General features: G+C 45.6%; 1 protein-coding gene across 3 annotated transcripts in view; it reads left to right on the top strand.

Annotated features, from left to right (window-relative positions):
• The first annotated feature begins 3,862 nt into the window (after nucleotides 1-3,862).
• Nucleotides 3,863-12,101, top strand: part of mavs (mitochondrial antiviral signaling protein) — a 34,128-nt gene continuing 25,889 nt past the window's right edge. The window contains exon 1 of one of the 3 annotated variants that reach the window (XM_033035328.1): nucleotides 3,863-4,264. The gene's annotated coding sequence lies outside the window, so the exon portion shown is untranslated. Of the gene's footprint in view, nucleotides 4,265-4,688; nucleotides 4,709-12,101 lie in introns of those variants that run through there. The other 2 variants (XM_033035334.1, XM_033035339.1) reach the window with 2 other exon arrangements.

Consider the following 12,101-nt stretch of genomic DNA (forward strand, 5'->3'; position numbering starts at 1 on the left):
TTAATAAATATTTTTGATTTAAAAAAAAGCTGGTTACCAAGCTCATGGAACTGGGTCTCTGAACATCCCTCTGCAATTGGATCCTCGACTTCCTCATCCACAGATCAGCCTGTTCGAATTGACAGAAATACTTCTTCCTCATTAACAATCAGTAATGGAGCACCTCAAGGCTACGTGCTCAGCCCCCTGCTCTACTCACTCTATACTCATGACTGTATAGCCGGACACAGTGCGAACTCCATCGTCAAGTTCACCAACGACACCGCCATTGTTGGACAAATTACAGATGGTGACGATGAGTCAGAGTACAGAAGTGAGATTGACCAATTGACCAAATGGTGCCAGCACAACAACCTGGCTCTCAACACCAGCAAAACCAATGAACTGATTGTGGACTTTGAAATGAGGACCCACAATCCTGTTTATATCAACAGGATGATGGGGAAGAGAATCAAAAACGTCATATTCGAAGATCTTTCCTGGACCCAGCACACTGATGCAATTATAAATAAAGCACATCAACGCCTCTACTTCCTGAGAAGATTACGGAGATTTGGTATGTCAGATTCAGCAACTTGAACGCCCGGGAGCGGAAAAAACAGCAAAAAGTTGTGAACACAGCTCAGACCATCACACAAACCAACCTCCCTGCTATTGACCCCATTTATACCTCACGCTGCCTCGGCAAGGCCACCAGCATAATCAAGGACAAGTCACACCCTGGCCACTCCCTCTTCTCCCCTCTCCCATCAGGCAAAAGGTATAGATGTGTGAAAATGTACACCACCAGATTTGGGGACAGTTTCTACCCAGCTTTTATCAGGCAACTGAATCATCCTACCACAACCAACTGCTGAACTACTATCTACCTTTGGTGGCACTCGGACTATCCTTGATTCGACTTTGCTGACTTTACCTTGCACTAAACGTTATTCCCTTGTCATGTAAATGGCTCGATTGCAATCATGTATTGACTTTCTGCTGACTGGATAGCACGCAACAAAAACATTTCACTCGACCTCGGTACACATGACAATAAACTGTTGGACCCCTGAAGACCCAAAAAGGTGAATTTATTATGGGGAAACAAGGAATTGGCAGATGTTGAACAGGTACTTTGAATCTGTCTTCACTAAGGAGGACACAAACAATCTTCATGATATAGGAGTGGCCAGAGGACCTGGGATGACAGAGGAACTGAAGGAAATCCACATTAGGCAGGAAATGGTGTTGGATAGACTGATGGGATTGAAGGCTGATAAATCCCCAGGGCCTGATGTCAATTATAAAAGATGAGATAGCCGCACATTTGGATAGAAGTAACAGGATCGGCCCGAGTCAGCATGGATTTACGAAGGGGAAATCATGCTTGACTAATCTTCTGGAATTTTTTGAAGATGTAACTAGGGAAATGGACAAGGGAGACCCAGTGGATGTAGTGTACCTGGACTTTCAGAAAGCATTTGATAAGGGCCCACATAGGAAATTAGTGGGCAAAATTAGGGCACATGGTATTGGGGGTAGAGTGCTGACATGGATAGAGAAGTGGTTGGCAGACAGGAAACAAAGAGTAGGGATTAACGGGTCCCTTTCAGAATGGCAGGCAGTGACTAGTGGGGTACCGCAAGGCACGGTGCTGGGACCACAGCTATTTACAATATACTTCAATGATTTGGATGAAGGGATTCAAAGTAACATTGGCAAATTTTCAGATGACACAAAGCTGGGTGGCAGTGTGAACTGTGAGGAGGATGCTATGAGAATGCAGGGTGACTTGGACAGGTTGGGGGAGTGGGCAGAAGCATGGCAGATGAAGTTTAATGCGGATAAATGTGAGGTTATCCACTTTGGTAGCAAAAACAGGGCGGCAGGAATCAAATATATGAGCAAAGAGGTCCTTCTGCAGTTGTACAGAGCCCTAGTGAGACCACACCTGGAGTATTGCGTGCAGTTTTGGTCCCCTAATTTGAGGAAGGACATTCTTGCTATTGAGGGAGTGCAGCATAGGTTTACAAGGTTAAATCCTGGGATGGCGGGACTGTCATATGCTGAGAGAATGGAGCAGCTGGGCTTGTACACTCTGGAGTTTAGATGGATGAGAGGGGATCTCATTGAAACATATAAGAATGTTAAGGGCTTGGATATGCTAGAGGCAGGAAACATGTTCTCGATGTTGGGGGAGTCCAGAACCAGGGGCCACAGTTTAAGAATAAAGAGTAAGCCATTTAGAATGGAGACGAGGAAACACTTTTTCTCACAGAGAGTGGTGAGTCTGTGGAATTCTCTGCCACAGAGGGCGGTGGAGGCAGGTTCTCTGGATGTTTTCAAGAGGGAGCTAGATAGGGCTCTTAAAAATAGCAGAGTCAGGGGATATGGGGAGAAGGCAGGAACAGGGTACTGATTGGGGATGATCAGCCATGATCACATTGAATGGCGGTGCTGGCTCGAAGGGCCAAATGGCCTACTTCTGCACATATTGTCTATTGTGTAAACTAAACTGAACTGAACTGTACGTTTGGTTGGATAAAACCCCAAGGCCAGACTATATCTATTCCCTGATACTAAGGAAAACAAGGGAGAAGATTGCTGGGACTGACGGAAATTCTTGCATCATCTTGAGCCATGGGTGAGGCATCAGAAGACTGGATGATGACTAATGTTGTCCCTTGTTCAAAATGGGCAGAAGGAATAAGCCTGGAAACTGTAGGCAGGTGAGCCTGACATCGTCATATAGCATGGAAACAGGCCCTTTGGCTGAGGAAATGCATAATATACTAAATAGCCTAAATAATTACTTTCTGCCTAATATTTTTTCAGCAAAATTCCAAACAGTGATGGATGTGCAATGTGTCCTAGGAGAGTCTAGGACCAGAGGGCATAGCCTCAGAATAAACGATGAAGAGCAATTTCAGAGGGTGGTGAATTTGTGGAACTCATTGCCACAGACGGTTGTGGAGGCCAAATCAATGGATATTTTTAAGGCGCAGATTTACAGATTCTTGATTAGTCAGGGTGTCAGGGGTTATGGGGCGAAGGCACGAGAATGGAGTTGAGAGGGAAAGACACATCAGCCATGATTGAATGGCGGAGTAGACGTTGTCATAGTCATAGAGTGTGGAAACAGGCCCTTCAACCCAACTTGCCCACACCGACCAACATGTCCCATCTACACTAGTCCCACCTGCTTCGTTTGGCCCATATTCCTCTAAACATGCCCCATCCATGTACCTGTCTAATTGTTTCTTAAATGGTGCAATAATCCCCCAACCTCAACTACCTCCCCGGCAGCTCGTTCCATACACCCACCACCTTATGTGTAAAAAGGTTAACCCTCAGATTCCTATTAAATCTTTCACCCTAAACCTATGTCCTCTGGTTGTCAATTCCCCGACTCTGGGCAAGAGACTCTACCTCTACCTGATCTATTCCTGTTATGACTATAGACACCTCCATAACATCATCTCTCATCCTCCTGCGCTGCAAAGTACAGTCCCAGCCTGCTCAATCACTTCCTTTCTCTCAGACCTTATGTCCTGACAACCTCCTCTTGAATCTTCTCTACATCATTTCCAAGTTACAACATATTTCCTATAACTTGGTGTCTAGAACTGAACACAACACAATAAATGCAGCCTCGCCAACATCTTATACAACTGCAACATGACCCAATTATACTCAATACTCTGACTGATGAAGGCCAATGTGCCAACAACGTTTTTAACCACTTGATCGACCGAATGCCCTAATTCTGCTCCTATAATTTGTGAATTTATGAAGCGTGCCGTGCAGATGAGCGCTAGTTTCGCCGACCTACTGTCCTGACTACCATATATGGATGAGGATTCCGGCTGGCTGGGTTCCGCGGGTTGCCACTGGCGGTGGCGGTGAACGCACCCGTCGGTCTGTGTGATGTGATGTGATGTGATGTGATGTGATAGACTGGCGAGCGGTCGGGGAGGGTGCACTAGCCGCGCCGGGCCGGGCTGGGGACTGCAGCCGGGGCGAACGAGGCATTGCGCCCCCGCTCTATCCCTGGGGCGTTGGGCTGAGGTCCAGAAGGGGGGGGGGGGGGGGGGGGGGGGACTCTCGGATCCGACCAAGTGGGCTGGGTGCTGAACACCAGCGACTGAGGCCCACACTCAGACTTTGCTCCCTTATCTGTACATTCTCACTGTGTCCTTCAACGGCGGGAGTTGGCGGTTCAGAGCAAGATCGACTTCCTCATGCAATTCTAATTTGTTTGAGGAACATCGAAAAACATCAGGTGAGTGCATGATCTACGCAGAGAATGTCACATTGCCCAGACGCCGGCTTGTTTACAAAGCTGAGAACGAGCAGACATTGTTCCCTCCAGCTCAAGCGAGTCCCTGCTTCTGCAACATGTTACCAGCCATCTGGATGCTGTGCTGAAGTTGGAACTCACTTATTTTATTTTTAATGAAATGCCGGAAGGTTATATAAGCTCCGTCTGGGTGGAAATCGAAAGCATTTTTTTGTATTAACTAATTGTCACTCAACTTCCTGGTTTCGATTTGTCTTTTGCCTCGTGGAATAAACAAGCTGTTGTGATCTGAGTTCTGATCTTTTAAAGGAAGACGTACACAAAGTGCTGGAGTGACTCAGGCAGGTCAGGCAGCATCTCTGGAGAAAAGGGATAGGTGAGATTTCGGGTCGAGACCACGTTGAAGGGAGTCAGGGTGTGTTTCAGGTCAGTTGTGGAAAATCGGGTGGTCTAATGTAACAACCTTGAATAATGATTGATTGGTACAAATACATCGATAGATGCTCCTGAACACATCATCAGTGATGTAACCTAGGGTCATTGGGTGTTTCGGGTCTTTCAACATCAGACACCCTCACCCAGGCGACCCAGCCGCGGTTGATCAGACCACGACTTGTGTTCAGGTGGCATTCGCTCCTCCCCATGGACCTCCTCTCCTGATCCAGAGCCATCTTGATGCCTTCTCCGCTGCCTCTGTGGTGTTCTTGATGGCCCTTCTCCTTGCCACTCCGTTGATGCTCAGTGCATTCAAGGCTTTGTAGAGCGATTGCCCTGCAAAACCTCTGCAGCCAACCTCGATGGGCATACACCTTGCCTTCCAGCCCTGCTTACGGCATGATTTCAGAAAGAGGACATTGTTGAAGCATTTCTGTGAGATTCTCAAGAGACAATCAGAGTGCTTCACCATAGTGGTTGCCGCAGTGCCAACTGTTGGACAGAGTTTGCTCTTTGTACCCCCGGTCAGAGGGCAGACAGGTCCTGGGTAAACTGTATTACTGCCATCATGCTTTGGAAACTTTTGTCTGGGAGCAAATGTTTACAGTGCAGCAGCTGTACCTCTGGAGAGGATGTGTCCGGTTGTGAGCGAGTCCAGGGCCAGAGGGCACAGCCTCAGAATAAATGTAGGTACCTTTAGAAAGGTGATGAGGAGGAATTTCTTCAGCCAGAAGGCCGTGAATCTGTGGAATTCATTGCAGCAGACAAAGGTGGAGCCCATGTCAATGGGTATTTTTAAAGCGGTGATTGGCAGGTTCTTGATAGGTAAGGGCGTCAAAGGTTATGGGGAGAAGGCAGGGGAATGGCGTTGAGAGGGAAAAATAATCAGCCACGATTGAATGCGCAGGGCAGACTCGATGGGCCGAATGGCTTAATTCAACTCCTACATCTTATGATCTTATGACCTTGGCCAATGTATGTCTTATTCATGGCAAGTCAGATCACATGCAGTTCATGCAAGAAATGGCATTCCTGACAGCATTAACTGCTAGGTTTGTGGAGTGGAGCGCACACAATAATCTCCATCTCAACACCAAAAAAACAAAGGAGATAGTGGTGGACTTTAGGAGGGGGAGGAGGAGGACTCAAGCAACGCCGATCACCATTAAGGGCACTGAGGTGGAGGTGGTTGCTAATCACAGGTACCTTGGGGTGCAGCTTGACAGTGAGCTGAACTGGAAGTGTCATATGGAGGCGGTGTACAGGAGGGGACAAAGCCGACTGTATTTTTTAAGGAGGCTGAGGTCTTTTAATATCTGCCAACCCCTACTGTGCAGTGTCTACCATTCAGTGGTGGCCAGTGCTCTGTTCTTTGCTGTGGCCTGTTGGGGAGATGGCGCCCGTATAGCGGATAAAAACAGATTGGACAAACTAATCAGGAAGGCCGGCTCAGTGGTCGGGGCTGAGCAACGAACGGTCCAGCAGGTGGCAGAGGCCAGAACTCTAAATAAACTAGGTTCCATAATGACAAACCCCACTCACCCACTCCATGCCCTGAAGGTGATCAAGAGCAGCATCTTCAGCCAGAGGCTGATTGCACCAATGTGCAAAACGGAGAGATACAGGAAGTCCTGTTTACCAGCTGCTATAAGACTTTATAATGAGCATAAATAACTGCACTTTTTTAAAATTAATTGTATTTTAACCTGTATTTTAACATATTTTAACTTGTTATGAATGAAAGCGTGGTGTTATGTTTGTCTTGAAGCTGTCGTGGCACTGTAATTTCCTGAAAAGGATTATTAAAGGAATAATCTAATCTAATCTAGGTTAATTTTTGCATTGACAGTATCCCAATTTTCAGAATCCAAGTTAACCAGTTAATTTAGCCGTTATAAATGGACAATCACAGTTTAACTTTGCATAGGAATGTCACATCTGAAGATGAACTAAAAATTCCCTGTGTCTTTTACTCTGTCACATAAGTTTGCTCAACTGCTATGCTCTGTGAAATCCAACTCCCGGAGTAGCTTTCTAACCTATATAGACAGGGAACTGAGAATTGTCAGCATTGCAGAGATTTGCAGAGCAAATGACTCAGAATATCCAAAAAATATGGAGATGAGATTTCTTACCATTTTCTAACTATTTTAACTCCTCTTCCCATTCCCACACCAACCTTTCTGTCCTTGCCCACATCCATTGCCAGAGTGAAGCTGCACGCAAATTGGAAGAACAGCACCTCCTCATATTCCTCTTGAGTAGCTTACAACCCAACGGTTTGAACACTGAATTCTCAAATTTCAAGTAACACCCCTACAAAAACCACAGATTGCTGTGCACTTCAACTATTTCCCACCCTCGTTACACTCGTCTTTTCCTCTCTTCTGTACCCTCATCTTCCTCAGTTTCCCATTAAACTTGCTACCCCCTCACTCTAAACCTAACCCCCGCCTGTTTTAGACACCTCCGGAAAAGATTATTACTTTGTCCTGTCTATGACCCTCACTTTGCACAGCTCTTTCAAGTTCTTCCCTAGCCTCCTGCATTCCAAGGAGAAAGAAATCCAGCCTGCACAGTCACTTTGCATGACTGGAATGCTCCACATTTGGCAACATTTTGATTAATCTTATGTGTACTCTTCCCAGTGTAATTGCATCCTCCCCAAACAGTACTCCCGCTGCAACCTCATCAGTGATTTATAAAGTTGTCTCCTAATCTCCTGAGTCTGATGTTCTGTGTCCCAGTTAATTAAGGACTTCCTAATTATTTCTCCTCCTGTGTTGCACCATCAGGGATCCCATGCACTTGAACACCAAGGATCCTCTGTTCCTCAATACACACTGGGGCCCTACCATACATTGTGTATGTCCTACCATAATTAGTCATAACAATAAACGTCATAGGGATGTGGGAGGAAACCACAGCACCCAGAGGAAATCCACGCAGTCACAAGGGGAACATACAAACTCCACACAGCGGAGCATCTTTAGTCAGGTTTGAACCCAGGTCTCTGGCTCTGTGAGGCAGCAGCTCTACTGCAGCGTCACCATGCCACCCCTTCACTTTTTTGCAGTAACTTCCCTACCACTGCAGTTAGATTCACAGGCCTGTAATTACCTGACTTATCCTGTTGCCATTCCTGAACAAAGGTCCCACATTTACTGTCCTCAGTCAAGTATCTGTGGTGAGTGAAGATATAAAAATGTGTCAGGACATTAGCAATCTCCCCCATTGCCTCCCATAGATGCCTGGGATACATTTCATCAGGCCTGCAAATTTGTCCGTGTTTTAAGTTTGCTAAGACATCTAATACCATGTTGTCTTCTCACTGCTACCATCAGAAATGAGAAACAGAAGCCTGAAGTCTCACACCACAAGGTTCAGAAACAGCTATCATTCTTCAACTATCAGTTTCTTGAACCAATCTACACAATCCAATCTTACATCGACAATGGAATGCCCACCTTGCACTGCCATGAACTTGTTTTTTATTAATTATGTTTTTGTAATTATGTCTTTTGTTTTGCATTGACTCTTTTCTTTTAGAAATGTTAGGTGTAATTTACATGTGAAGATGGCTAACCTGCCTCAACTCTTCTATTGCTGCCTCATATTCCGTATCTTTCAAAAAGGTCTCACCTGTACTATAAATGGCCCCAATGATGCAGCTTCCAATGTCCTCTGGAATAGATAATTTTAGTGTGTTTGTTTGAGTCAATGTGCCTGTCATGCTATTGCAAGCAAGACAGTTTAATTTAGTTTACTTTAGTTTAATTTTATTATAGTCACATGCACCGAGATACGGTGAAAAGCTTTTTTGTTTGCCTGCTAACCAGTTAGCGAAAAGACCATATATGATTACAATCAAGCCTTCCATAGTGTACATATACAGGATAAGGGGATAACGTTTAGTGCTCGTTAAAGTCCAATAAAAGATAGTCCAAGGGTCTCCAATGAGGTAGATGGTAGGACCAAAGATCCTATAGCGGAGCAAGATAGACCACTCCTGCTAAATGCAATGGGCTGACATGTAGTACGCAACGGAACGGAACGTGGGCCTTTTTTTCATCCATTTCCGTAACCCGACCCGACCCGACACGACTCGCAGTGTAATCAACGTTGCGGGGGAACAGTTTGTGTTAATAAATTTAAATTTTGAAAATGAGGAGAAGATTTTTACCAAATAACTTTTATTTTTACGAGGATGTTTCCGTAACCGGCTTCCGTCTCCGCACTAGTTATCTTTGCTCTGCTACGGGATCTTTGGTGCGGAGACGGAAACCGGAAATGGGGTCTAAAATTACCCATGAATCTGCCCATGACCGTACTACGTCTTTTTCGTCGAGTGATCTATCTTGCTCGCTATAGGATCTTTGGTCAGGACCGCTCTCTAGTTGGTAATAAGGATGGTTCAGTTGCCTGATGACTGGTGGGAAGAAACTGTCGCTGTTTCTGGAGGTGTGAGATTTCACACTTCTGTACTTCTTCCCAGATGGGAGAGGGGAGAAGAAGGGAGAAGAGGGAGAGACAGCGGTGAGATTGGTTCTGGATTATGCTGATGCTCTTGCTAAGGTAACTTGAAGTGTCAATGGATTCAATGGTAGGGAGCTTGGTTTGAGTAAATGTCTGCAATTTCTTGCGGCCTTGGATGGTGCTGTTCCCAAACCAAGCTGTGATACATCCCGATAAAATACTTTCTACAGCACATCTGTTGGTGAGAGTTGTGGAGGATATGCCGAAATTCTTAAGCCTTCTAACCAAGTAGAGGCGTTGGTGTGCTTTGTTGTCCACTGCTTTGATATGCCTGGTCCAGGACATGTTACAGGTGATATTTACTCCTAAGAACTTGGAGCTTTTAACCATCTATACTTCGGCACCATTTATGTATACCAGAGGGTGTGTACTGCTTCACTTCCTGAAGTCAATCAATCTCCTTTGTCTTGCTGACATTGTCTTGGCACCAGTTTACGAGGTTCTTAGTCTCCTTCCTGTTCCCAGTCTCATCATTATTTGATTTCCGGCCCACTACGGCGTGGCCGTCTGCATATTTGTTAATTGAGTTGGATTTGTCTTTGGCTGCACAGTCATGAGTGTACAAGGAATAAAGAAGGGAGCTGAGGATGCATCCTTGTGGGGCACCAGTGTTGAGGATTGTCGTAGAGGATGATTTGTCACCTCTCCTCCCTGATTGTGCATTTACTCAGAGAGTGGTGGCTGTGTGGAATGAGCTTCCAGTGAAGGTGGTGGAGGCAGGTTCGTTTTTATCATTTAAAAATAAATTGGATAGTTATATGGACGGGAAAGGAATGGAGGGTTATGGTCTGAGCGCAGGTATATGGGACTAGGGGAGAATACGTGTTCGGCACGGACTAGAAGGGTCGAGATGGCCTGTTTCCGTGCTGTAATTGTTATATGGTTATATGGTTATATAACAATAAACTTGACTTGACTTGTGGCATGTCAGCCTAGATATTGAGATGTTTCCACTTGTAGGAGACACTTGAATGAAGGGGTTTAGATACAAGATAATCAGGTGGCTATTTAACACTGAGGTGGGCCTGAATTTCTTCTCACAGAGGGTGGTCATTTGTTGAAATTCTCTATTCCTGAGGGTTGTGGAAGCTGGATCATTGGAGCAAATTACATGTAGTTGGTGCATTTTTGAAAGATAATGAATATGGGGAACAGGAACAGGAGCTGTGACAGGTTAGTCATTTTCATATTGAAGGGTGAGGCAGCCATGAGGAGTTGTGTCACCTACTCCTGCATCAATGTTCTTGTGCTCTCCCTGCTGGCAAACATGGGAGATTTACAGTTCACCCCTGGCCTCCACACGGAAGTCCAACATGAGACCATAAATCAGCAAATTGCCTCTGTGAAATTCTCTGGAATTTGTGGATTTTCCCAAGCCTCACGCCCACTATGGGGACAGATTCCTATCTTCACACCAGAGACACCTGCACTGTGTGATCCCGTACCAGAATCACGCGGAGAATAGATCTGACAGCTGAGAGGTGGGCATCTGAGGTGCTGGGACCATCAGTGGCCCAGTTGTGCACTGTTGATCTATTGATATGCATCAACACCGTCAGTATCCTCCTGGGCAGGAACGGTTTTATGAATAGGAAAGGTTGAGAGGGATATAACCATATAACCATATAACAATAACAGCACGGAAACAGACCATCTCGGCCCATCAAGTCCGTGCCGAAAACTTTTTTTTTTCTCCCCCGTCCCATCTACCTGCACTCAGACCATAACCCTCCATTCCTTTCCCGTCCATATACCTATCCAATTTATTTTTAAATGATAAAATCGAACCTGCCTCCACCACTTCCACTGGAAGCTCATTCCACACAGCTACCACTCTCTGAGTAAAGAAGTTCCCCCTCATGTTACCCCTAAACTTCTGTCCCTTAATTCTCGTCATGTTCTCTTGTTTGAATCTTCCCTACTCTCAGTGGGAAAGCTTATCCACGTCAACTCTGTCTATCCCTCTCATCATTTTAAAGACCTCTATCAAGTCCCCCCCTTAACCTTCTGCGCTCCAAAGAATAAAGACCTAACTTGTTCAGCCTTTCTCTGTAACTTAGTTGCTGAAACCATGGGCCAAGCTCGGGCAGGTGGGAATGTTGCAGATGGGCCAGCTTGGTCAGCATGGCAAGTTGGGTCAAAGTGCCTGTTTCTGTGCTGGATAACTCTACGACTAGGACTCGTGGTCTGGCCTATCCTCCCCTGCACCATTAGTATCATGCCGGGCGATTAAGAGAAGTGCAGAATGGCAGGCCCTGAGCAGCATCAGGCAGAGCTAGAAACCTGAAAGGTGCCAATGTGTTGAAGCTACAAGCGAACCAGCTAAAACTGCAGGCAATCAACAGAGCCAAGTGATCTCACAACCAACAGAAAACTCTGCAGCCTCCCACATCTAATCATGAATGATTGATGACAATGAAGCAGCTAATGGGTATATGGGTAATCATGAAGCTCCAAGGGTATAAAGGGTAAAGCATTTAGAACGGAGATGAGGAAACACTTTTTCACACAGAGTTGTGAGTCTGTGGAATTCACTGCCTCAGATGGCGGTGGAGGCCAGTTCTCTGGATGCTTTCAAGAGAGCTAGATAGGGTTCTTAAAGACAGCGGAGTCAGGGGATATACGATACGATACGATATGATACAATTTATTTGTCATTTGGACCCCTTGAGGTCCAAACAAAATGACGTTTCTGCAGCCATACATTACAAACAAATAGACCCAAGACACAACATAATTTACATAAACATCCATCACATTGCTGTGATGGAAGGCCAAAAAAACTTATCTCTCCACTGCACTTTCCCCCCCGATGTCAAAGTCAAAGCCCCCGGCGGGCGATGGCGAA

This window comes from Amblyraja radiata, chromosome 1 (genome assembly GCF_010909765.2).
Source record: "Amblyraja radiata isolate CabotCenter1 chromosome 1, sAmbRad1.1.pri, whole genome shotgun sequence".
Lineage (NCBI taxonomy): Eukaryota > Metazoa > Chordata > Chondrichthyes > Rajiformes > Rajidae > Amblyraja > Amblyraja radiata.